The 23,960-nt window shown below is 41.3% G+C and overlaps 1 pseudogene; it reads right to left on the bottom strand.

Moving 5' to 3' along the window:
- Window positions 1–2,579: 2,579 nt before the first annotated feature.
- On the bottom strand, window positions 2,580–23,246 carry LOC121260669 (annotated as a pseudogene).
- Window positions 23,247–23,960: the final 714 nt, after the last annotated feature.

Here is a 23,960-nt window from a genome sequence, read left to right on the forward strand (position 1 = left end):
AAGAGCTACCACGTCAGAAGGGGCCTGCCTGCTATACTATCCTCTATCTCCACGCGGTTGTTAGAAGTAGCCACCGATGCCCCTCATCTGCAACATAAAGAGAATGACTACTGACGACCGAAAGAGAAGAAGGAGGAGGTAAGATCCATGAAGAAGAATGTTACCCCTTGTGAGGAGTAGTGATCGCAAAGATGCCCTAGAGGAGTGCGTCCATCTCAACCTCAACCTCGGACGCCTCAACAGTGACCACTAATAAAGGCGTTGTGGGAAGATCACTCGCCAGTTCACCTACCAGCACCTGCGTTGGAACCACCACAGCAATGGGACGGCTGGCCTCCAAGATAGCCAATCCCAGGGATAAGGAGTCTTGAGCCCCGGGAGAAGGCCTACTCTCGTTTAGGGCACTCCCCTGGCAGGTTTTCTTCCTCTTGTCTGACAGAGGGAGATCTGAAGAACACTTCTGAGCTAAAGGGATTTGAGGTCGGGCGACAACCGGCCTATTATCGGAAGGAAAGTGTCCCAAAGAAGGCAGAGAGCTTCTTAAAATCTCTTCAGAAATGAGGGTTTCAGGATTGTTCTGCACCCATTCTCGTACAATTGCAATGCGTCGCGCCTCTTAAGAGGTGGCTGATGGACGCATAGCTTTGTCTTCTGGGATTTTTCCCTAGCTCGTCCGTATTGGAAACTCACGGTGATTTACCTAGCCTACCAGAAACTCCCATTTGAAGCTAGACACAAAGAAGAATTTGGGAGACCAGTCTTTCACCTTGCGAAACCTCAGCTCCAGGGTGATTAGAGCGTGTATCACTCTGAAACTACATACATTCCCCTTATGCCGTAGCACCTTATTGGTAAGAAGAAATTCACAACCGGTAAGGTAAGCATCATTCGAGAATGATTCCAACAAAGCATACCGTAATATAATGTTGTAGCACATCAGCAGTCTCCATGCATTCGGGTGCAGTTGGGAAGGAGCCAACCCTAGGCAGTCTAGAAGGTCACGAATGGGGTGAGGGAATGGCAGCCTCAGACTGCATGCAAACATGGATGGGTATAGGGCCACCATGGTGGAATGACCCTCTGCATCGACAACACCCTCGTCAGGGCTAGGAGCTTTGAAGGAGGCAAACTCTGGTACTTTGTAAGTGAGAGCCAAGGAGGCCAACATTGATTTGGTGGTAGTTGAGCACCATCCACTGGCCCCAAACAACGACCCTTTATCAGCAGAGCCCACACTGAAAACATTGGGTTGAATGGATTTTTTAAAGGCCATCATCACTAGCATATGAAGTAGCAAAGAAGATTAGTCGAAGGAAAGAAACATTGAGAGGACTAAAATAGCGGGACAAACACAGCATAGTAGGTGGGAAACACGCCCCCCTCCCATGTTATATAAGAAGAAAATGAAGGTTAGACTCTCACTCACCAAGGCAACAGGAGTACGCGCCACATCAAATTCTGGGAATGTAGGCTACGAAGCAATGCAAACACAAAAATCCACCTAACACCCCCTCATTAATGAACTTGAAAAGACGTTATGAAAATGTGAGACCATCAAGGAAGATTGGAACACTGCCAGAAACGCCAATCAACGGGAGCCTCCCTAGGCTTCAGAGCAACATAATAAGGATCCCGACCTTAGCAATGAGGAAATTTTCTCCACTAAACCCAAGAAGTCTGTGGATTAAAAAGAAGCAAGATCAAAAGCCTAGACCAGGGTAAATAGTCTCTAACTTGGCCCACAGGAAAGCTCCTTTGACCACAACCTGCAGGAGGAATGGTGTTACAGGGGATGGGATTCGTCTATCTGAGGACTCCTCAAGTAGTGTCCAATCCTCAATTACCCACCCGCACAACATGCGTGATATACGGGGAGCCATTGATCTACTGACAGAGAATGTACGAATGGACCAGAGGGGAGACAAACTGAGAGAAGGACGTCAGAGAACCACGCCGAATTAATGGCTCCACCACCCAGACAACACACCACATTAATGACGCCGTTGCAAAAGCCACGCCACATTTAAAGATTCTAAGGCGAGAAATAGTACGGGGAATGCAGACTTCATGGGAGCAGTCACGATCTAAACCCCCAGACGTATGATATAAATAGCAGATCCCAGGTACGAGAATATCTCTCTGATACCTAGACTCCTTCAATTATTGATAAACTTCCAAGAATATTTACTAACTAACTGTGGCATCGGAGGTTACCAGGCCCCTAAGACACCCTTTCAGGCCACAGTCTTCTCTATCTTTTGCAGGCTCATTTTTAAATACTTGAGTTGTTGGAGTTTAGCCCAAAGGTGTACGAAACACGACGTTAACAATAACATTAAAAAATAAAATTTATTCCACAAGTTCCTTGAAAATAGAGGTCAACAAAAGTCTAAAACATCAAATAACATGTGATATAAGGCAAACAATACTAATATCATTCTCAAAACGTTTACATAACCATGCTGCTAATTGTGTAGAATGCATTACACAATTTGTCATTAACATAAATTTTGTACTTCAGTTCACTAAAAAGACATTATTATCCAAGCGAACATACATTGAAGTGTAAATAAAGAGGATCATTTCTTTGGGGGAGTGTCGGCAAACTTCCATTCTAAATGATCCGAGTTTGTATAGCTTCTACGACCGGCTACCACTTCGATGGGTACAACATTAGATATCTCTTTGAGAGTTTCTCCTATAAGTTTCACCTTCAAAGAGCCAATATTGTTATCCAGGTTCTTGATCTTAGTTGTCCCTATAAAAGTTCAAGGCCAATGTGAATAGCGAGGAAATGCAGGTGAATGTCCCAACTAGATTTCTTTTTTTAAAAAAGATACAAGCAATCACGCATTAGTATCACAATTTGCAGAAATTGCAGTGTAAATTGAGCTTTGGATTCTAGATTTAAATTTCGGATAATACATCCTGCACAACAGTTAGTTCCAAAGGGTTCTGAAATCTGAAGCTACTGTATGTGTACTAAATGAATATGATTGGAAACTTGCAAATTAGTATTCTAACGTTCTTAATGAAAGAGAGAAGAAGATATTTCAAAAAACCAAATGTTATAATAACAAATGAATGGACCTAGCATTCTTCATCCCAACCATGTAATTCAAAGTTTCCTGGCAGTGGGAGAGAGAAACTATCACAAAACTCGAATGTCCTAAGGTCCATGGAGAAGCAATGAAACCCTATTACTGCTACAAAAGGCTACTCTGTCAACATTGCCACAGAGGGATATGCAGCTAACAAGCTGCAAAAGCTGGACCAGCAGCCAGAATGATAAAGCAAGAGCAACCTGCAGTATGCTTTTGGTGCCAGAATGTTGCTTTACCATTTATGTACATTTTGTACAATTGATTGTATACTAGAAATAGAAACTTAGTTGTCTTTTTCCTCTTTCTTTAATCTTTGTACCCATATGGTTTGTGCAATATATAAAGGGATAGTATGTAATGTAGAACATCAATTAATGAAAGGAGTTAAATAGTTTTTGCCCTCAGCTGCTCTCTCGATTTCCTTTCTCATTTTCTCTTCTCTTAAGGTGCAATTCTAACATGGTATCAGAGCGGATCTGACCTGCTTGTTTCATCTCTATCATCAAACATCATCGTCATCATCTTACTTGTAGCTTATTGCTCCCATGGCTGAGGCCAAAACACAACATAAACCTTCCCCATCTGAGGACCCCAACAGCCCCTTCTTTTTGCACCACAGTGATAATGCCAACACTATGGTGGTCACACCTCACCTCACAGGGCCTAACTACCTCTCTTGGAATCGCTCATTCACCTTAGCCATTTCCATAAAAAACAAACTTGGTTTTTTGGATGGAAGCATTGAAACTCCTGCACTCACCAACACCCTTTATGTGCCTTGGATCCGCTGTAACAACTTTATCCTATCTTAGATTCTCAACTCAATCTCAAAAGAAATTGCATCTAATGTTCTATATGTGAGCTCAGCCAAAGAAGTTTGGGATAAGCTTAAAGCTAGGTTTGCACAACCTGACAATGTGCGCATCTATCAACTGCAACAGCAACTAGGGTCCATCACTCAAGGAACACAATCTGTGAGTGACTACTTTACCCAACTTAATGCAGTGTGGGAAGAACTGCACAATTATAGGCCACTACCCCATTGTTCATGTAACCCCCGCTCCTTTCTTCTTACGTAAGCTTATCTCTTTCTTACATAAGGCTCCTCCTTTCCGATGTAAGCAAATTTTGATGATGGAATTATGCAACAGTCTGCTATTCTTTCTGGCGACTGCGAGCATCGTCATGTGTGCTGAACCATGACAACGTGCCTCTTGAGATATTAGGTGACTTCTAAGGCATGCCCAGTGTTTAAAATGTACTGAAAATATTTATATGAGGTATTTCCAATATCGTTGAGTTAAACTTGTTTTTAAATGAGACAATTATAATATTTTGAAGAGCTCTAAAATATTATAATTGTCGGAGATCATTTTAATATTAATTATTAAAATGATTCCAGTTATTTAAAATATTATGGGATTTAAATTATGTTGAAAGCTTTAATTAAATTAAATGGTTTCATCTTTTTAAATATATTAAATAAGACTTCATCATTTATTAATGATGAAGAAATATTATTTTATAAACTAAAGTTAGTTTAAAATAATATTTACCTTAATTCCTCTGAGTGCTTTTAATTAAGTTAACGTTTACGTATTTTCAAATCAGTATTTTAATATCTCAACGTTAGATCTTTTTTAGGACCCCAAGACGAAAGGACTGGGTTAAATACCCAGACCCCCTCTCTCTTTTCCCTCACTTTTTCCTAGCCCTCTCTCTCTCCTCCCTCTCTCCTTCGGCGTACGTTGTACGCAGCTCCTACGCCCGAACTACTCCATGCCTTAGCCCGGCCCTGCCGTGGGTCAGCAGCTCTCACCGCCAGAACCGTCGCACTCCTCTCCCTCTGGCGAATCCATCCACAGCAGCCCCTCTCCCTTACGCTCTCTCTTCCTCTCTGCTGGAAGTGCAAAGCCCGAATGGGCTTGATGCACGTAGCGCAGCCGTGCGCCGCCCAACGGCGCCACCACTCCCACAGCAGCTTCCTCTACCACCGGCCACCACCCTCCAGCAAAACCAACACCTCCCATGTAGCCACCTTCCCTATAGCATGCACGCACAAGAGACCCACGCACGGCTTCACCGTGCGCGACCTCTAGCGCCACCGTGCGTGACTCCCACGGCCACCCACGGCCACCATGGACCTCCCCTTACCTCCCCCTTCCTCCTTCACGTGACCCATGGCCAGTAGCCTTTTCTCCATGCATGGGTTTCCCCCTCACGCATGCACGGCCTCCCTCACACACACACGGGTTGCACGTCGTGCACCGCCGTGCACCACCACCCACGGTGTGTAACCACCATCATCAGTCTCCTTAGGCCACCACCAAGCCAACCCAACCTCCCATGGCCCCAATCTGTCACCCATGCATGCACACTCTCTCTCACTCTCCCACGGCCTCTCACCCATTGTGCGGCCAGATCCGCCGTCGTGAGCCACCGTCAGATCCACCTCGACGCCACCACGAGATCCACCGCACCTCCCTTAGCCGAGCCATAGGGTCAAACCACCACTTTACGTGGTGGGTAATCACTGCACGTGATGGACAGTCACTGCATGTGACTGACTGCCACTGTACACGGTTAGGTACACTGTGTACCGCCCTTCATAGCCACCAACACAAGGCCTTCATGAGCCCTTCCAGGACCACACTTAGCTATCCAAACTCCCAAACAGTCAACGTACGTGGGTTAGCCGCCACGTACGACCTCTTCGACGTCATCGGCTGTGACGATCAGTGAGCAACACACGGGTTATCCCGTCGATGGTATAACTTTCTATCCCTTTTAATTATGTTAGATATTGATTAGTGGACTAGGTTGTGGACTATGCTGTTAGTATTAGGGGAATGACTGTGTAGTATGGAGGTGTGATGTACTGTGAAGTGTTGGGCATATCGGTGTAGTGTGGTGATGTGATGTGTCATGTATGTGAAGTGTTGGGCATATTGTGTAGTGCGCTGTGAAGTGTTATGGACTGTACTGTGTAATGCAGTTGTGGAGTTTGTGTTGTAATGATGGCGTGGTTGTGCTGTGCAGTGTAGTTGTGGGGCATGTGCTATATGGATGTCGTGGCATGTGGAGTGGGAACAGTACACGCTGAGTGTAGTTTGTGTGTGGCGTAGTGTGATATAAAGAGAGTATTTGTAGAATATACTCTCCTGGCGTATTGTGGATTGGGAAGAGTACACGTAAAGTGTACTCTGTATGGCGTGGTATGTGATTTGAGTACACGTGGAGTATACTCCATGTAATGGAGTGACGCACCATTTGGCGGGTACGCCATAATGGTGATGTGGCGTGGTGTGTATGAAGGGAGTACATGTAGAATGTACTCCTTATGGTGGAGCGATGCACCATACGGCGGGTATGCCGCAATGGTGATGTGGCGTAACGTGTATGGAGTATACGCAGAGTGTACTCCATGTAGTGAGCGATGCACCATACGACGGGTATGCTGTAATGGTGATGTGGCGAAACATGTATGGAGTATACGCGAAGTGTACTCCATGTGGTGGAATGATGCATCGTATGGCGGGTATGCCATATTGATGATAGGTTGTAGCGTGTGGAAATGGAGTATACGTAGAGTGTACTCCACAAGGCAGGGACACTCCATGTGGCGTGTCGCAGAGATAAGGATGGTTGTGTAGTTGATGGGCATAGAACGTGGTGAATAGTATCAGGAATTGTGGAACAATGTCCCGAAGTAGTTATGGTGTAGCCTGTAGTCTATGGTGACAAGTGTCATCGTGATGGACTTATGGCTAAGAGTATGAGTGAAGTAGCAGAACAAGTGTAAGAGTACGCAGCGGAAGCATGATTGGGCAACGTTACGAAGTGACGTGGTTCCTGACAGTCAAGCTTATGATGGGTGAAGAGTTATTGTAGAAATGGCGTAACGGGAACGTGACGAGATGTCATGATGTGACAGGAGTACGTGAGGAACCGTACTCGTGATGAGTTAGAAGTTGGCGTAGAAGTGACGTAACAGGATGTCAGGTGACGTGTCAAGGTCACGGTGAAGCTTGAGAGTAGTCTCGAGCTATGTGACATGACGCAAGGCGTAGTTGTGAACGGAGTCTTGTCACGTTAAGTGTTAGGATGAATTGTACGAAGAGACGGATAGCATGAAGAGTCATGCTAGCAGAGTTAAGAGAATGTTGGTATCGGAGTATGGCCCTCATCCCTAAGAGCAGATGATCAACATGTTATATGTTGATTTTAGGTGATAAAGTGGTAAGGTACATGTGTAATCTGGTTAGACACATGTGCCGGACGGATTCACCATATGTAATGGGTAATCTGTTCTGAGCACAGTTACACAGTGCTTAAGCCTCAGAGTTGGCTTAAAGACGTGTGGCTTGTATGGATGGAAATGAGGATTAGTATGGGCTAAGATGTGTGGAGGTAGTGACGGGTGTATTGTCTAAGATTGGGATGCGTGACTTAGTTGGTCTGAATCATGCATCAAGATAAGTTCAATAAAGAGAATAAGACAGAGGTCTTAGTGTCTTAATCCTAGGGTGAATCATTGGTTCACTTTAGTGAATGAGCACTCGAGGCAAGACCTGAGTTGGAAGATGCGGTGATCGCAATGGGTCCCTGAAGGTTTTAACATAATAAAGGGCACGTAAGTGTACGAGATAGAAAGAGAGTGTTCTAAGTATAGTGTAGCTCTATTTATAGTTAAGTTGCTTATGCACTAGATTGAGGATGACGTTAAGGTTATGTATGCATGTAGGTTGCCAGCTGACACCCGCATGAATGGACTGCATGGTATGAAAGTAGCATGGAGTCCAGGTAAGTATTACATTCATGCCTTCTGGAGTTTTCTAGAAATTACGAAACGAAAAGGAAAAGCTTTTATCTTTAAGAAAATGTTTACGAAAGAAGATGCCAAGCTTTCAAACGTATATGTACGTACGGCCCTTCCATGAAAGTCCTTTTTTACGCACCCAAAGTTATTAATTGTACGCATGCGAATGGATGACTATAAGATGAATCTATTGTACGTATTTTCAAAGAAAACAAACTGATGTAAATGCACGAAAGACCAGCTTGAGCCGACGCCTTCGTGGATCTTACGGTCCGATGTCGTCGAGAGCGCCGCGAGGTGATGCTCCTGGACGCCGCGAAGGCCGACGTTCAAGGTGATGCTTACGGATGCCGCGAAAGGTGAAGCTTGAGCCCGTGCTTTATTTTTTATGGATGGTACAAACTATACTTTTGTGAATGCCGCGAGATGATCCTCGTGGACGTCATGAAAGAGGACGTTCGAGCCCATGCTCATGAAATGGCGTTTTCTCATGTTAAATGAAAGAAAGAACTGAATGAAAGCTCCAGCTCTTCAGAGCTGGCATGAATGAATGAAGCTCCAGCTCTTCAGAGCTGGCATGAATGAACGGATGAAAGAATGAATGAAAGCATGAAATGTATGGAGATACGTAACAGCCACATGAATGAATGAAAGGGTACCAATGAATGGGCAGATTGCAATGCCGGGTAAGTAGTACTGGTAGTGCACCCAGTGCTGCCCCCTATGGAAAGGGATTCCCAACCTGTGGCCACGAGCAGAATCCAGGTTAAAGAGCCGCTAACCCTAACACACGGGGCGTAACAGTGTGTACCGGCCTATGAAAGTGAAAAGAAAGAATGTATGTATGTACGTATGTACGCATGCACGAACGCACTTTAAGAAATGAAGGCACTGCACTCTTGCAGAAATGAAGGCACTGACGGGTGAAACGTTTTATGAAAAGAAAGGAAAATCCAGTCCAGTGACGTTTTCAAAGAGCACACGTATGCACGCATGCATGTATGTATAGTATGTACGAATGATGAATGCATGAATGAAAATCTACGTTATTATATTTTAACTGCATGAAGTAACGCTTACGAGTTTTCGACTCATTTTAGTTTTTATGCATGTCCCTCCCCCCCCCCCACAGGGAAGGAAATGAAGTACGCGTCGGGACGAACATGGCCCATGGGGAAGAGCACGAAAGTCTAGGCACGAGGTTCAAATGTAAGAGAGGCCTTTTTATTATTAAAATCGATGTTTTCTGCTGTAAACCTCTTTTATTGCAAAAACACATTTTTATTTTATAAACGTAGAGTCTTGCACCCTGTGAAAGGCAAAGTTTGAGCCCGTGCTTTATGTTTTATGGACGGTACGAACTAATACTTTTGTAAATGCCACGAGGTGATGCTCGTGGACATCATGAAAGAGGACGTTCGAGCCCATGCTCAAGAAATGATGTTTTCTCATGTTAAATGAAAGAAAGAACTGAATGAAAGAAAACTCCAGCTCTTCAGAGCTGGCATGAATGAATGAAGCTCCAGCTCTTCAAAGCTGGCATGAATGAATGAATGAAAGAATGAATGAAACTATGAAATGTATGAAGATACGTAATGGCCACATGAATGAATGAAAGGGTACCAATGAATAGGCAGATTGCAATGCCAGGTAAGTAGTACTGGTAGTGCACCCAGTGCTACCCCCTATGAAAAGGGATTCCCAACCTGTGGCCAAGGGCGGAATCCAGGTCAAAGGGCCGCTAACCCTAACACACGGGGCGTAACAGTGTGTACCGGCCTATGAAAGTGAAAAGAAAGAATGTATGTATATACGTATGTACGCATGCACAAAATCACTTTAAGAAATGAAGACACTAACGAGTGACACGTTTTACGAAAAGAAAGGAAAATCCCGTCCAGTGATGTTTTCAAACGAACGCATGTATGCACGCATGCATGTAAGTATAGTATGTACGAATGATGAATGCATGAATGAAAACCTACGTTATTATATTTTAACTGCCTGAAGTAATGCTTACGAGTCTTCGACTCATTTTAGTTTTTATGCATGTCTCTCCCCCCCACAGGGAAGGAAATGAAGCACGGGACGAACACGACCCATGGGGAAGAGCACAGAAGTCTAGGCACGAGGCTTAAATGTAAGAGAGGCCTTTTATTATTAAAAATGATGTTTTCCGCTGTAAACCTCTTTTATTGTAAAAGCACATTTTTATTTTATAAACATAGAGTCTTGCACCCTGGGAAGAAGCAAAAAGTTTTAAATTGGATGGTAATTCCTGTCGTCCTTTCTCAAAATATTTTATAAAAAGACCCACCACAAGGACGAGCGTTACAGTTCAGGTGGCTTATGCACTTGTAAAGCCTTAGAATCCATAGGAGAAGTCCAACAAACATATTCAATCTTCAAGTTTTTAATGGGGTTGAATGATACCTATGATGCCATTAGAGGTCAGATTATTCTTATGAGTCCCATACCCTCATTAGATGGAGTCTTTTCTCTAGTGTTGCAGGAAGAAAGACAAAGGGAGGCTAGATCCCTTGTGATGCCCCCAAATGAACCATCAGTGATGGCTACTTACCATGGTCAAGCCAAGAAGAAAGACAAGACAAACATTACTTGTTACCACTATGGCAAGATGGGCCATACAAGAGAGAAATGCTATCGACTAGTTGGATTCCCACCCAACTTCAAATTCACCAAGTCCAAACCTGGGTACTCAACTAATGGACCAAACACTCACTCAGCAAACCAGGCTGCTGCTCAAAACCAAGAAAACAACAGCTCGAGTGCCCCACAACATCCTTTGACTAAGGCACAGATTCAGCAGGTGGCAGCTCTTCTCAATGCTTAGACTTTTCAGCTCAACTCAAAGGAGAGGAACATGCCAACCAACCATTCTAGCATTGACCTCCAAACAGCCACAGATGCCAAGTCTCCTAGCTATCATTCCTCCAACATGGCAAGTATAACCCCTCACATAGAAACTGTCTTACAAGCATGCCATTTTTTTCTGCAAGAAACAATAAAAAATAAAACCCACAATGGATCCTCGACACTGGAGCCACAGACCACATGGTCTGCTCCATTTCACTGCTCACCACCATCACTTGTAAGAAACACACTCAGATGCACCTTCCAAACAAAACATATGCTGAGGTGAAACATATAGGCACTGTTAAAATTTCAAATAAACTCACCCTCACAAATGTCTTATGTGTGCCCATTTTTTCCTTCAATCTTATATCTGCCAGCAAGCTCACCTAAGATTCTTCTCTTTACATCATTTTTCTCGAGAAATTTTGCTTCATACAGGACCTATCTTCATGGATGACGAATAGTCTTGCTGAAGTTTCCAATGGCCTCTATTTCCTCATACCTCAACCCCTTTCCTGTCATGCTGTTCAAGGCCTTCCATCAAACACAGAAACTTTTAGTCAGCACACCAACAATGAAGACTCAAGCTCTAGTCAACTACAAAACTTTGATCTGTGGCATTTTAGATTAGGACATGTATCCGATCAAAGGATGAATGTTATTCAATCCAACATGTTCCTAATGTAAAATGTAATAGTGATATGCAATGCACAATCTGTCATTTGTCTAAACAAAAAAAGGAAACATTTTCATTTGAGCTCCATTTCCACATCTACTCCTTTTGAACTAATTCACTGTGACATTTGGGAGCCATACTCTCATCCTTCCATTCAAGGCCATCAATACTTTCTAACCATTGTGAATGACAAAACTGGAGTCACTTGGGTCTACCTAATGAAGTTCAAATCTGAAACAAGAAATATCCTACAGAATTTCATTCACATGATTAAAAATCAATTCGATGCCAAAATTAAGCAAGTGAGGTCTGACAATGGTCTGGAATTTCAAATGTCGGACTTCTATAATTCACAAGGCATTTTACACCAAAGAACTTGCATCTACACCCGCTCAACAAAATGGGGTGGTGGAGAGGAAGCATCAACATCTTCTCTCCACTGCCAGAGCCCTTCCTTTCAAGTTTCCCTTCCACTCAAATTTTGGAAAGATGCTATGTTGACTGCAGCACACATCATCAATAGAATTCCTACACCTGTCCTCAACAATAAGTCTCCTTATGAAACCCTCTTCTCATCCATTCCCTCCTATTCTCACTTAAAGGTCTTTGAATGTCTATGCTTTGCATCCACTGTCAAGAACCATAGAAGTAAACTGGATCCTCGAGCAAGAAAATATATTTTCATAGGCTACCCACCTGGAATCAAAGGATACAAAGTTTATGATCTTGAAGATCACTCTTGTTTTGTCTCAAGGGATGTGGTTTTTTATGAGTCATTTTTCCCTTTTCAACACCAAACTTTTGATACCACCCCACCAACTCAAAACCTAGTCCTTCCAATACCAATACAAGAATCCATCTCCTCTCCCTTCACATCCCAACATTTCACTCCCTCAACCCCTACTGAAAACAACACCACTGAATTTACCTCACAAAATGATGAACACAACCTGCCTCTCCACAACTCAACACAACACCTATCACCCTCAGAAGGTCTGACAGAACTCGACATGCACCTGCTTATCTCCATGATTATCACTGCCAGATAGCTCATACCAACCCATCTTCACATTCACTTCATATCCCTACTGCTCATTCTCTCCATCACTACCTCTCTTACAAAAATCTTTCCCCTCATCACCATTCCTTTCCTCTCTCACTCTCCCTCCTTCGAGAACCTCAAACCTACCAAGAAGCTGCTAAGTCTAAGTATTGCCAAGAGGAGAATGATACCTGGATAATCACTGTGTTGCCTGAAGGAAAAAGGGCAGTGGGATGCAAATATGTCTATAAGATTAAACTCAAGTCTGATGGTATAGTAGAGAGGCCTAAGGCTAGATTAGTAGCAAAAGTCTACACTCAAACGAAGGATTCGACTACCAAGAAACTTTCAGTCCAGTTGCAAAACTCACAACTATCCTTGCGTTTCTTGCGTTTCTTGCGTTAGCTACTACCCTCAATTGGCACCTTTATCAATTAGATGGGCACAATGCCTTCCTTCATGGCAAATTGGATAAGGAAATATATATGGAATTGCCTCCTGGTTATCACAGTAAGGGGGAGTCCACCACCAAGGGAAAGCTGGTTTGCAAACTCCACAAATCACTCTATGGACTCAAGCAAGCTTCTAGGCAATGGCACTCCAGATTTTCTGAATCCCTTGCCTCCATTGGGTTCCAACCCTCAAAATCAGATTACTCTCTCTTCACTAGAAACAATGAGGATGGTTTCATAGCCTTGCTTGTCTATGTTGATGACAGTCATAGGCAGCTCCAACATCAAAGAAATTGATAAAGTAAAGGCCCACCTACACTCTCAATTCAGAATTAAAGACCTTGGCATCCTCAAATTTTTCTTGGGATTAGAAATTGCAAGGTCAGAGGCTGGGATCCACTTGTGCCAAAGAAAATACTGCCTAGAGATCTTAGAGGATGCATGGCTTATTGGGTGCAAAACAACAAGCACACCTATTGAAACAAATCACAAACTTTCACACTCAGCTTCAGATTCACTAAATGATCCCTCAAGCTACAGAAGGCTTGTGGGAAGACTAATTTACCTCACCATAACCAGACCTGACATCACTTATGCAGTAGGCATACTCAGTCAATTTATGGACAGACCAAGTGAGGTGCACATGCAAGCTGCCCATCGAATTTTGAGATATGTGAAAGGGTCAATAGGGCAAGGTATACTCTTCTCCTCTCAATGTGATCTACACCTCAAGACCTTTAGTGACTCAGATTGGGCAGCCTGCCCAGAAACAAGGAGATCCATAACAGGTTTCTGTGTCTTCATTGGTAATTCCTTGGTTAGCTGGAAATCAAAGAAACAAGCAACTGTCTCACGTTCTTCTGCAGAAGTAGAATATCGAGCACTAGCTCACACAAGCTATGAGATAGTATAGTTAATTTCCTTATTAAAAGATTTTAACATTATGCATATCAAGCCTGCCACCCTATATTGTGATAACCAATCTGCTTTGCACATAACCAAGAACTCAGTTTTCCATGAAAGGACCAAACACATCGAGCAAGATTGTCATTTTGTTAGAGAAAAAGTGTTGGCCAAGGTTATCACTCCTTTACATGTTGCTTCAAGGTTTCAACTTGCAGACATTTTCACTATGGTACTAAGCACTACAAATTTCCAGTTTCTATTGTCCAAGATGGGCATCTTAAATATCTATGCCCATCTTGAGGGGGAGTCACAAAACTAGAATGTCCTAAGGTCTATGGAGAAGCAATGCAACCCTATTACTGCTACAAAAGGCTACTCTGTTAACATTGCAACAGAGGGATATGAAGCTAACAAGCTGCAAAAGTTGGACTAGCAACCAGCATGATAAAGCAAGAGCAACCTGCAGTATGCTTTTGGTGCCAGAATGTTGCTTTACTGTTTATGTACATTTTGTAGAATTGATTGTATACTAGAAATAGAAACTTAGTTGTCTTTTTCCTCTTTCCTTAATCTTTGTGCCCATATGGTTTGTGCAATATATAAAGGGATAGTGTGTAATGTAGAACATCAATTAATGAAAGGCCTTGGCTGCTCTCTCGATTTCCTTTCTCATTTTCTCTTCTCTCAAGGTGCAATTCTAACAAACTATGAGGGTATAACTGAGAGACAAATATTTCTGTTTACAAAATTGATGAGAAGGGTAATGGAGGACTTGGATTTGAGCGAACATTTATGTTGAGAAAAATATATATATATATATCACAAGGTTCTTTGCGGCTTTTCCACATTACAGCAGGCATCTGATAGAACTTCAGCTAATTATTTTTCACTGTCACTCTGTTTCCACCACATTTTTTAAGGAAAAAAGATCATACAAAGCGAACTTTAGACCAATTTAAACTCGTCAGGGCTAAAATGTGAAATTCACTCGCCAGGTATAGGTACAACATCATCCCCTTGTTCGAGAACCCATGCTATTGCTAGCTGGGCAGGATTGCATTCATGCTTTCAAGCAAGGCTTTCTATCTGACCTGGCCTTGTTCTTGTCCAAATTCTCCCCTTGGAATTGAGGATGATGGGCCTTTAAAAAAAAAAGAGATGGATTCAGTTAAGTTTGGGAATATTTTGAACAAAGGCAAAAGTGTTGGAATCCTCGAGTACTCTGTATTGTAGTATGTATTGGGAATAACTGTAGATCTAAGACTAACTCGAAGTATAGTAGCAGAAATAAACAAAAGAAATTGATGACAATCACACAGAAAGAACACCAAGAATTAAGTGGTTCGACTCAAAATGAGCCTACGTCCACTAGTGGGGTCGGTATCGGAGATTTCACTATCAACAAAGATGGAGTACAGATGAATACAACAAAACTTCACAAGGAAGTTATCTCTCCAACTCACTCTAGACTTCTCTCTCAAGAAAACACTAAAAACTAGACAAAAAAGTGATTTCTGAAGTCTTTGGAAGAAGTGGGCGCCGTTTGGTATTTATAGGAACAGTAAAATTCACTTCTGTGAACATTGGCTCGAGCGAACACTCAAGCGAGTGTCGAGCGAACGTAGGTTTTCTGCACTTCGCTCAAGCCAACAGTTGAGCAAGAGTCGAGCGAAGCTCGCTGCCTGAACTCGCTCGAGCTGGGTGTCGAGCGAGGGTCGAGCGAAGCTCTCTGACTTGGATATTGCTCGAGCTGCATGTTGAGCGAGGGTCAACGAAGCTCTCTGCCTGAATTCGCTCGAGCTGAGTGTCGAGCGAATGTCGAGCGAAGCTCTCTGTCTGACTTTGCTCGAGCCAAGTGAACCTTCGCTCGAGCGAACCTACGACACATGCACTGTTCCATCTGAATTCAAGCCACCTCTTAACAAATCTCCACCTTGGCTTGAACTCTGCCAAAACACAAAAAACCTTTGACCACAAAACCAATCCCCACCATCAAATCCCTTACGGGAATAACAAAATGCGAACTCCAATCAAGTCCAAACAAAGTTTGAACTTGTATACTGCAACTGGCTTAGTCATCATATCTGCTGGATTCTCTGTAGTAGCAATCTTCAGAATCTGTATAGCACCCTCTATAACAATCTCTCTGAGAAAATGGTACCTGACATCAATGTGCTCCGTTCTCTCATGATACATTTGATTTTTGGTTAAATGTATTGCACTCTGACTGTCACAGAATACTGAGATCCCATCTTGCTGTAAACCCAAATCATTGACCAAACCTTTCAACCAAATGGCCTCCTTAACAGCCTCTGCTACTGCCATGTACTCTGCCTCGGTAGTTGATAAAGTAACAGTGGATTGCAGTGTTGCTTTACAACTAATAGCTGACCCACACAGAGTGAAAACATATCCTGTCAATGATATTCTCTTATCTAAGTCTCCAGCATAATCAGAATCAACAAAACCAGTAACTTTAGAACTGAGATCGACATCTCTATCAAATATTAACCCAAAGTTCATGGTTCCCCTCAAATACCTGAGTATCCATTTCACAACCTGCCAATGAGTCTTACCCGGATTAGCCATATACCTGCTAACTACGCTCACGGCCTGTGAAATGTCTGGGCGGGTGCAAACCATTGCATACATGATGCTGCCGACTGCACTTGAATAAGGAACACTAGCCATGAACAGTTCCTCTTCATCTGTCTGAGGAGATAGGCTAGCTAAAAGCTTAAAGTGCGTAGCAAGTGGTATACTTACTGGTTTGGAATCAAACATCCCAAATCTCTGAAGCACTTTCTCAATGTACTTTCCCTGGGACAAGTACAACTTTCCAGCTTTCCTATCTCTGAAGATTTACATTCCCAAAATCTTCTTCGCAGCACCTAAGTCTTTCATTTCAAACTCATTTCTGAGTTGGGTCTTTAACAAACCTATGTCAGATATGCTTCTAGCAGCAATAAGCATATCATCAACATATAATAGCAAATAAATGAAAGACTTATCAAATAATTCCTTATGATAAACACAACTATCACAGTTACTTCTCAAATAACCATGATCAATCGTAAAGGAATCAAACCGCTTATACCATTGCCTTGGCAACTGCTTCAAACCATATAAAGATTTCTTCAATCTGCACACATGATCTTCCTTGTTTTCAACAATGAATCCCTATGGCTGATGCATGTAAATGGTCTCATCAAGCTCACCATGGAGGAACGTTGTTTTAACATCAAGTTGCTGCAACTCTAAGTCATACAATGCTACTAAAGCAAGTAGTAATCTGATCGAACTGTGTTTCACCACTGGAGAGAAGACTTCATTGAAGTCGATGCCTTCTCTCTGACTGAAGCCCTTAGCAACTAAGCGTGCCTTGTATCTTGCATCTGTATCACCTTGGATTCCCTCTTTTCCTTTGAAGACCCATTTGCAGCCAACAGTCTTCACCTTCTTTGGCAACAAAACCAAACCCCATGTTTGGTTTTTATGAAGAGACTCAATCTCTTCAGTCATAGCTGCGCACCACTGTGCAGATTCTGCGCTCTTGACAGCTTCTGAATAACTGGAAGGCTCCTGACCAACAAAATTATCTGCTGTAGTAAGAGCATACATCACCATATCTGCATGAGCATATCTCTGAGGTGGTCTAATCTGCCTCCTCTGTCTACCAGTCGCTATATTGTAGTCTTGCTCACCTTGTGCGCCGCTACTCGAATCAGAATCATGCTCATCTACAATAGCATGATCTTGGGCGCCACTGGGCAGCCCTTGTGGTGCTTCCACCTGAAACTCCACCTGCTTTCTAACATCATGTTTTTGTCCTGTAGACTCAGTAATCTCCTTTCTCGGACTAAGCATGGATTTTTCATCAAAAGTGACATCCCTACTGATCACAAACTTGGGTGATTTAGGATCAGTACACCACAACCTGAATCCCTTCACCCCACTGGCATACCCAATGAATATGCCCTTCTTTGCCCTTGGCTCAAGTTTTCCATCATTAACATGGAAATATGCAGGACAACCAAAAACTTTCAAATTTGAATAATCAGCAGGAGTATCAGACCATACCTCATTCGGAGTCTTCAAACCAATCGCTGTGGCTGGAGAACGATTGACCAAGAAGCAGGCTGTGTTGATTGCTTCAGCCTAGAAATCCTTAGCCAAGCCTGCATTAGAAAGCATGCTGCGGGCTCTCTCCAAGAGAGTCCTGTTCATCCGTTCAGCTACCCCATTTTGCTGTAGAGTATGTCTAACTGTACGATGTCTGGCAATACCCTCATTTCTGCAGAATTCATCAAACTCACCTCCGTAAAACTCCATACCATTGTCAGTGCGAAGTCGCTTGATTTTCTTGCCCGTTTGATTTTCAATCAAAACTTTCCACTTTAACAAATGCATCACTTTTCTGTTTCAGAAAGTAAACCCAAATCTTCCGTGAGAAATCATCAATGAACGTAAGCAAATACTGAGCTCCACCTTTTGACGAGACGGAAGATAGGCCCCAAAGATCAGAATGAATATAGTCCACAGAACTTTTGGTTCTGTGAACCCCTGTAGAGAACTGAACCCTGCACTGTTTTCCAAACACACAGTGTTCACAGAAATCCAGTTTCCGTATCTTCTGATTACATAGCAAACCCTGCTTACTCAAAATTGACATCCCCTTCTCACTCATATGACCCAAACGCATATGCCACAAACGGGTGACATCTGAATCTGGATCATCTGAAACTGACACTGCAGCTGCACCTATCACTGTAGAGCCCTGAAGGAAATAAAGACCATTTGTCTTATCTCCTTTCATCACAACCATAGAGCCCTTACTGACTCTGATAGCTCCACCTTCACTAGTGTACTTGTAGTCTAGAGAATCAAGAGTACCCAAAGAAATAAGATTCTTTTTCAACTCTGGAATGTGTCGAACATTAGACAATGTCCGGACAATTCCATCAAACATCTTAATTCTGACTGAACCAATTCCAGCAATTCTACAACCCATATCATTCCCTAACAAAACGGAGCCTCCGTTGACCGATTCATAGTTAGTGAACCAGTCCCTCTTGGGACACATATGGAAAGTGCAAGCTGATTCCATGACCCACTTGTCACTAAAGCGACTACTTGAGTCGCTAATTGCTAGAACAAGATCTAGGTCGTTAGACCTATCATCAGCAACACTAATGGCATTAGATGAACTAGTGTCATCCTCTCTGTTTTTCAATTTTGGACACTCATTCTTGTAGTGACCAAACTTATGGCAATAATGACATTTGACGTTTTTCTTACTAAACGTTGTTTGTGAACTGCCCCTGGATTTTCCCTTATTCTTCTCTGAACCCCTGTCATTCGATCTACCCCTGCTTGAGGACCCCTTAACAAACAAGCCACTAGCTTGTTCATTAGTGTTCTTCACACTCAATTTATTCCTCAACTCCTTAGAATTCAAAGCAGACTTTACATCTACCAAGGAAATTGTATTTCTACCATACAACATGGAATTCACAAAGTTCTCAAAAGATGTGGGTAATGAACATAAAATAATTAACGCTTGATCTTCTTCTTCAAGCTTAATATCTATGTTCCTCAAATTCATAATGATTTTATTAAATTCATCTAGGTGTTCAGAAATAAGAGTACCTTCCTTCATTTTGAGAGTGTATAACCGTTGTTTCAAATACAACCGATTGGTGAGAGATCTCTTCATGTATAGATTCTCTAGTGCCTACCAGAGACCAGTTGCAGTCTCCTCGTCAGCAACCTCTCTTTAAAACTCCATCAGATAGTGACAAAAGAATAGTACTGTGTACCTTTTCTTCTTCTTCTTTCGAATGAGCCGGAGAATCGTCAGATACCGACACTTCTAATACTTTTGACAAGCCCTGTTGTCGCAGTAAAGCCTTCATCTTGATGCGCCATAAACTGAAACTGTTCTGACCGTCAAATTTCTCCACTTTAAACTTAGCCATAGCCATCCCTCCAGATCACCCTGAGCCAAGCTCTAATACCAGTTTGTTGGGAATAACTATAGATCTAAGACTAACTCGAAGTATAGTAGTGGAAATAAACAAAAGAAATTGATGACAATCACACAGAAAGAACACCAAGAATTAAGTGGTTCGACTCAAAATGAGCCTACGTCCACTGGTGGGGTCGGTATCGGAGATTTCACTATCAACAAAGATGGAGTATAGATGAATACAACAAAACTTCACAAGGAAGTTATCTCTCAAACTCACTCTAGACTTCTCTCTCAAGAAAACACTAAAAACTAGACAAAAAAGTGATTTCTGAAGTCTTTGGAAGAAGTGGGCGCCGTTTGGTATTTATAGGAACAGTAAAATTCCCTTCTGTGAACATTGGCTCGAGTGAACACTCAAGCGAGTGTCGAGCGAATGTAGGTTTTCTGCACTTCACCAAGCCAACAGCTGAGCGAGAGTCGAGCGAAGCTCCCTGCCTGAACTCGCTCGAGCTGGGTGTTGAGCGAGGGTCGAGCGAAGCTCTCTGACTTGGATTTTGCTCGAGCTGCATGTCGAGTGAGGGTTGAGCGAAGCTCTCTGCCTGAATTCGCTCGAGCTGAGTGTCGAGCGAATGTCGAGCGAAGCTCTCTGTCTGACTTTGCTCGAGCCAAGTGAACCTTCACTCGAGCGAACCTACGACACATGCACTGTTCCATCTAAATTCAAGCCACCTCTTAACAGTATAGTTCTTAAAATAAAAGACAAAGCATTGCTAAAAGACATGTAACAACTTACAAAAACGGATGAAAGTGATGCATTTACACAAAAAGTTCTTTTAAGGAAGAGATTCTCTAAGAAAAAGAATCAATAACACGTGGAATCAAGTCCTTCTAAAGGCAACTGAATAGACAGCAGCGTGCAAATGATACATTTGTACTTAATGTTGTGTCTATGGTCAAAAATGAATAATAAGTATTTTGACAAGAATGAGCGTGCAGTGGGGGAAATTTGAAACTTTTTTATACTCTCTCTTTTAGAGTGGTTTTCTGCTATTGAAATGAAAGGTGAGAATGTTCATGAGTTTCTATCTTCTTTTCAGTTCACTAGAATGTAATTAGGTGTCTCACTTTATATACTTTCTGTCTACTTGAGCATTATCTAGTTTCATTCTATTCAATAAAGATACTTATTTACTTATAAAAAAAAAACATTTTTAAAAGCTAATTAATGGATGGGAAAATATTGGTGAAATTTATACCAAGCTGCTATCTGTGGCCAAACTTTCCACAACTCCTTTGCCAGCAAAAAAGCCACGACCAAGAGGACTGTATGGAACTATTCCAATTCCAAGTTCCCCGCATGCACAAATCCATCAAGTCATAATTCTGGATAACATAATTAGTAAATACTAGAGCTATAAATTGAACAAACCTGCAAAGTGGGATTATCTCTTCCTCAATATCACGTGTCCAGAGAGACCACTCCATTTGTAGAGCTGTGATTGGATGGATAGCATGTGCCCTCCTTATTGTGTCAGGGCTAGCTTCAGATAGACCAATATACTTGACTTTTCTCTCTTCTACCAGTTTCTTAAGTTCACCAATCTACAAACCAATAAGAAGTATCTGATCAGTTTTGCCACCTAAGTCCCATCATAATTAGACTAAAATAATGAATTTCAAGAAAAATCGACCATTTCAGATTGAAAAAAAAAAAAAAAAAAAAAAAAGATAATTAGCAAAGCTGCCCATTACAGGCCTGCATCTAGCTGAAACACTTGCAGTTTCTTCAATAGGTACATTTATGTCTACGCGATGCTGATAATACAGATCAATATAGGCCACATCAAGGCGCTTCAAGCTCGCCTCACTGCATGAGCGAACATAATCTGGACTTCCATTCACAATCATATCAGAAATGACTGCTTTTTCGATGCCAAATTTGGTGGCTATTTGGATTTTCTCTCTTTGCAGTTGTTTCAAGGCCTGAAGGATGGACATAAAGTACTTTGATCAGTTAATGTCAGTAAAGTTTTAATGTGTTCCTCAAATGTTAATCAGTTTGCTAACAACAGAACAACATGAAAAACTGCAAATTTAGTTTCCATCAGTAACAATCACCTTCCCAATCAGAATCTCATTGGCATGAGGCCCATAAGCGTCAGCTGTATCAAAGAAAGTAATTCCCTTACTGAAAGCATACTTTGTTATTGAGATTCCATCCTCATCACAGAGAGGAGAATTGTAGGCTCCAGTCAGGCCCATACATCCAAATCCCAACTTTGAGACCTGGGAATATATAAAATAAAAAATAAAAAATAAAAAAATTAGAATTCCAAGAAGCTAATTACAATCTGAAATCAGAATTTTCCTTATCATCATCATAAAAAGAAAAAGACAGAATTGTCCTCAGTCTACAAAGTTTTCGATTATTGGGATCTTAGAATCTCAAACTATGTAGATTGGCGTTGGGCCGAAACCAATTACCGCATGCCAATAAAATTAACCAAAGCCGAGTTCAAAGTCACTCAACAAAATCACAACGTGGCTCAAGTCAAGTCAACTGGTTAGACGTGGACCGAATCACCTAAATACCGTTATTCCCTGTTTGCACTTTTGCATGCTTTTTATATATTCTATTAATATGATTCGTTACATCATTTTTTTAATATAAAATAATTTATTTAAACAATCACATAAGTAAAGTGTGTAAGAAGTATAATAAAGTAATTTTATAAGTATAACTTAATGATATTCGAAGTATGGATGTCCCCGAGCAAACTGAAATTCAGAAAAAAAATAAAAATAAAAATAAAAAAAAGGGAAAAAAAGAGGAGCGATCCGTTTCTAAAATGAGTAATTATATTTTTCAAGCTAATTAATTCTTGTCATTATAAGTCCTATATCACTTGATATGACATGTTTTAAATGATTATCATTTAAATATTTGATAGAAAAAATCACTTGAAATATAACACATAATTGTGCGTGTCTTAAGAGTATTAAAGCTTAAAGATAAGTAATATCATAACTCTTTGATATGGGCAATCCGGCACACTTATTTGATCAACAGAAATGCTCGGATTTGCCATTAAAAAAAAATGCTGCCGCCATATGCTGGAAAAAAAATTTTGAAATGAGATTATAAATTTGAGAAATGATTGTTGCAGTCATAACTGTGTAAGTATCGTGCAATTATTTTAAAAAAAATAAATAAATACGGGATCTACATAAAAAGAAATTAATTTTTTAATAATAAATTTCACTCATTTTCAAAATGACTGCACAACACTTATGCACTTCATGATTATATGTAACATTATTCTATAAATTGGGAGTGATCTCAAGGCCTTGATTGCCCATTTTCACCCTTGGAATTTGGATCACGTTTCCTTCTGCCATCTTTGTATTACTTGCGTATCTCTCCTCAAGATTTAAGATGTCTCAATGTGTCTTGCACTTATATATATACAGAGAACTTAAGAGGGAGAGAGAGAGAGGGGCGGGGGGGAGTAGGACAAGACACAAATAGAGAGAAGCCGCCAGTGACTCTCATTCATTGACCAATCGATTTATAGCCTTGTTTTTAGCTGCATAATATACATATTAAATGGACCTTATTCCTGTGTAATTATAATAAACAAATAGAACGTGTTAGTTTTGAATATTTTAAACCCAAATATAAAACGATATTAATTTTGAAGGTAGATTTTCTACCATCTCTCACCATTAGCAAGTGCGTACATACATTTTTTTAGTATTTTTAGAACGTGTTACATTAATGGCTTATGTATCACTTTTTAACTGTCTTTTATTTATATTATTAATTAATGAGGCCAATTTAATAGTACCATGTCAACTTAATAATAATAACTTTAATTGCTCATTTTCTTTTTATCTTAATATAAGATTGTGTTTTTTTAAGGATAGAAATTTAAAATAGAGGTTGAAGTACTCGTGACGGGAAATCTCATCTTAATTTTATTTTTTTTGTAAAAGAATTTCAAAAATAAAAATGTTTGGGTTACAAAATATAGGATAAGAATAAATTTAGAAATTGATATAACTTCGTATGATACGATATTTCTTTTTTTAGATTAGATTTCACATTTGACA

Source organism: Juglans microcarpa x Juglans regia, chromosome 4D (genome assembly GCF_004785595.1).
Source record: "Juglans microcarpa x Juglans regia isolate MS1-56 chromosome 4D, Jm3101_v1.0, whole genome shotgun sequence".
NCBI lineage: Eukaryota > Viridiplantae > Streptophyta > Magnoliopsida > Fagales > Juglandaceae > Juglans > Juglans microcarpa x Juglans regia.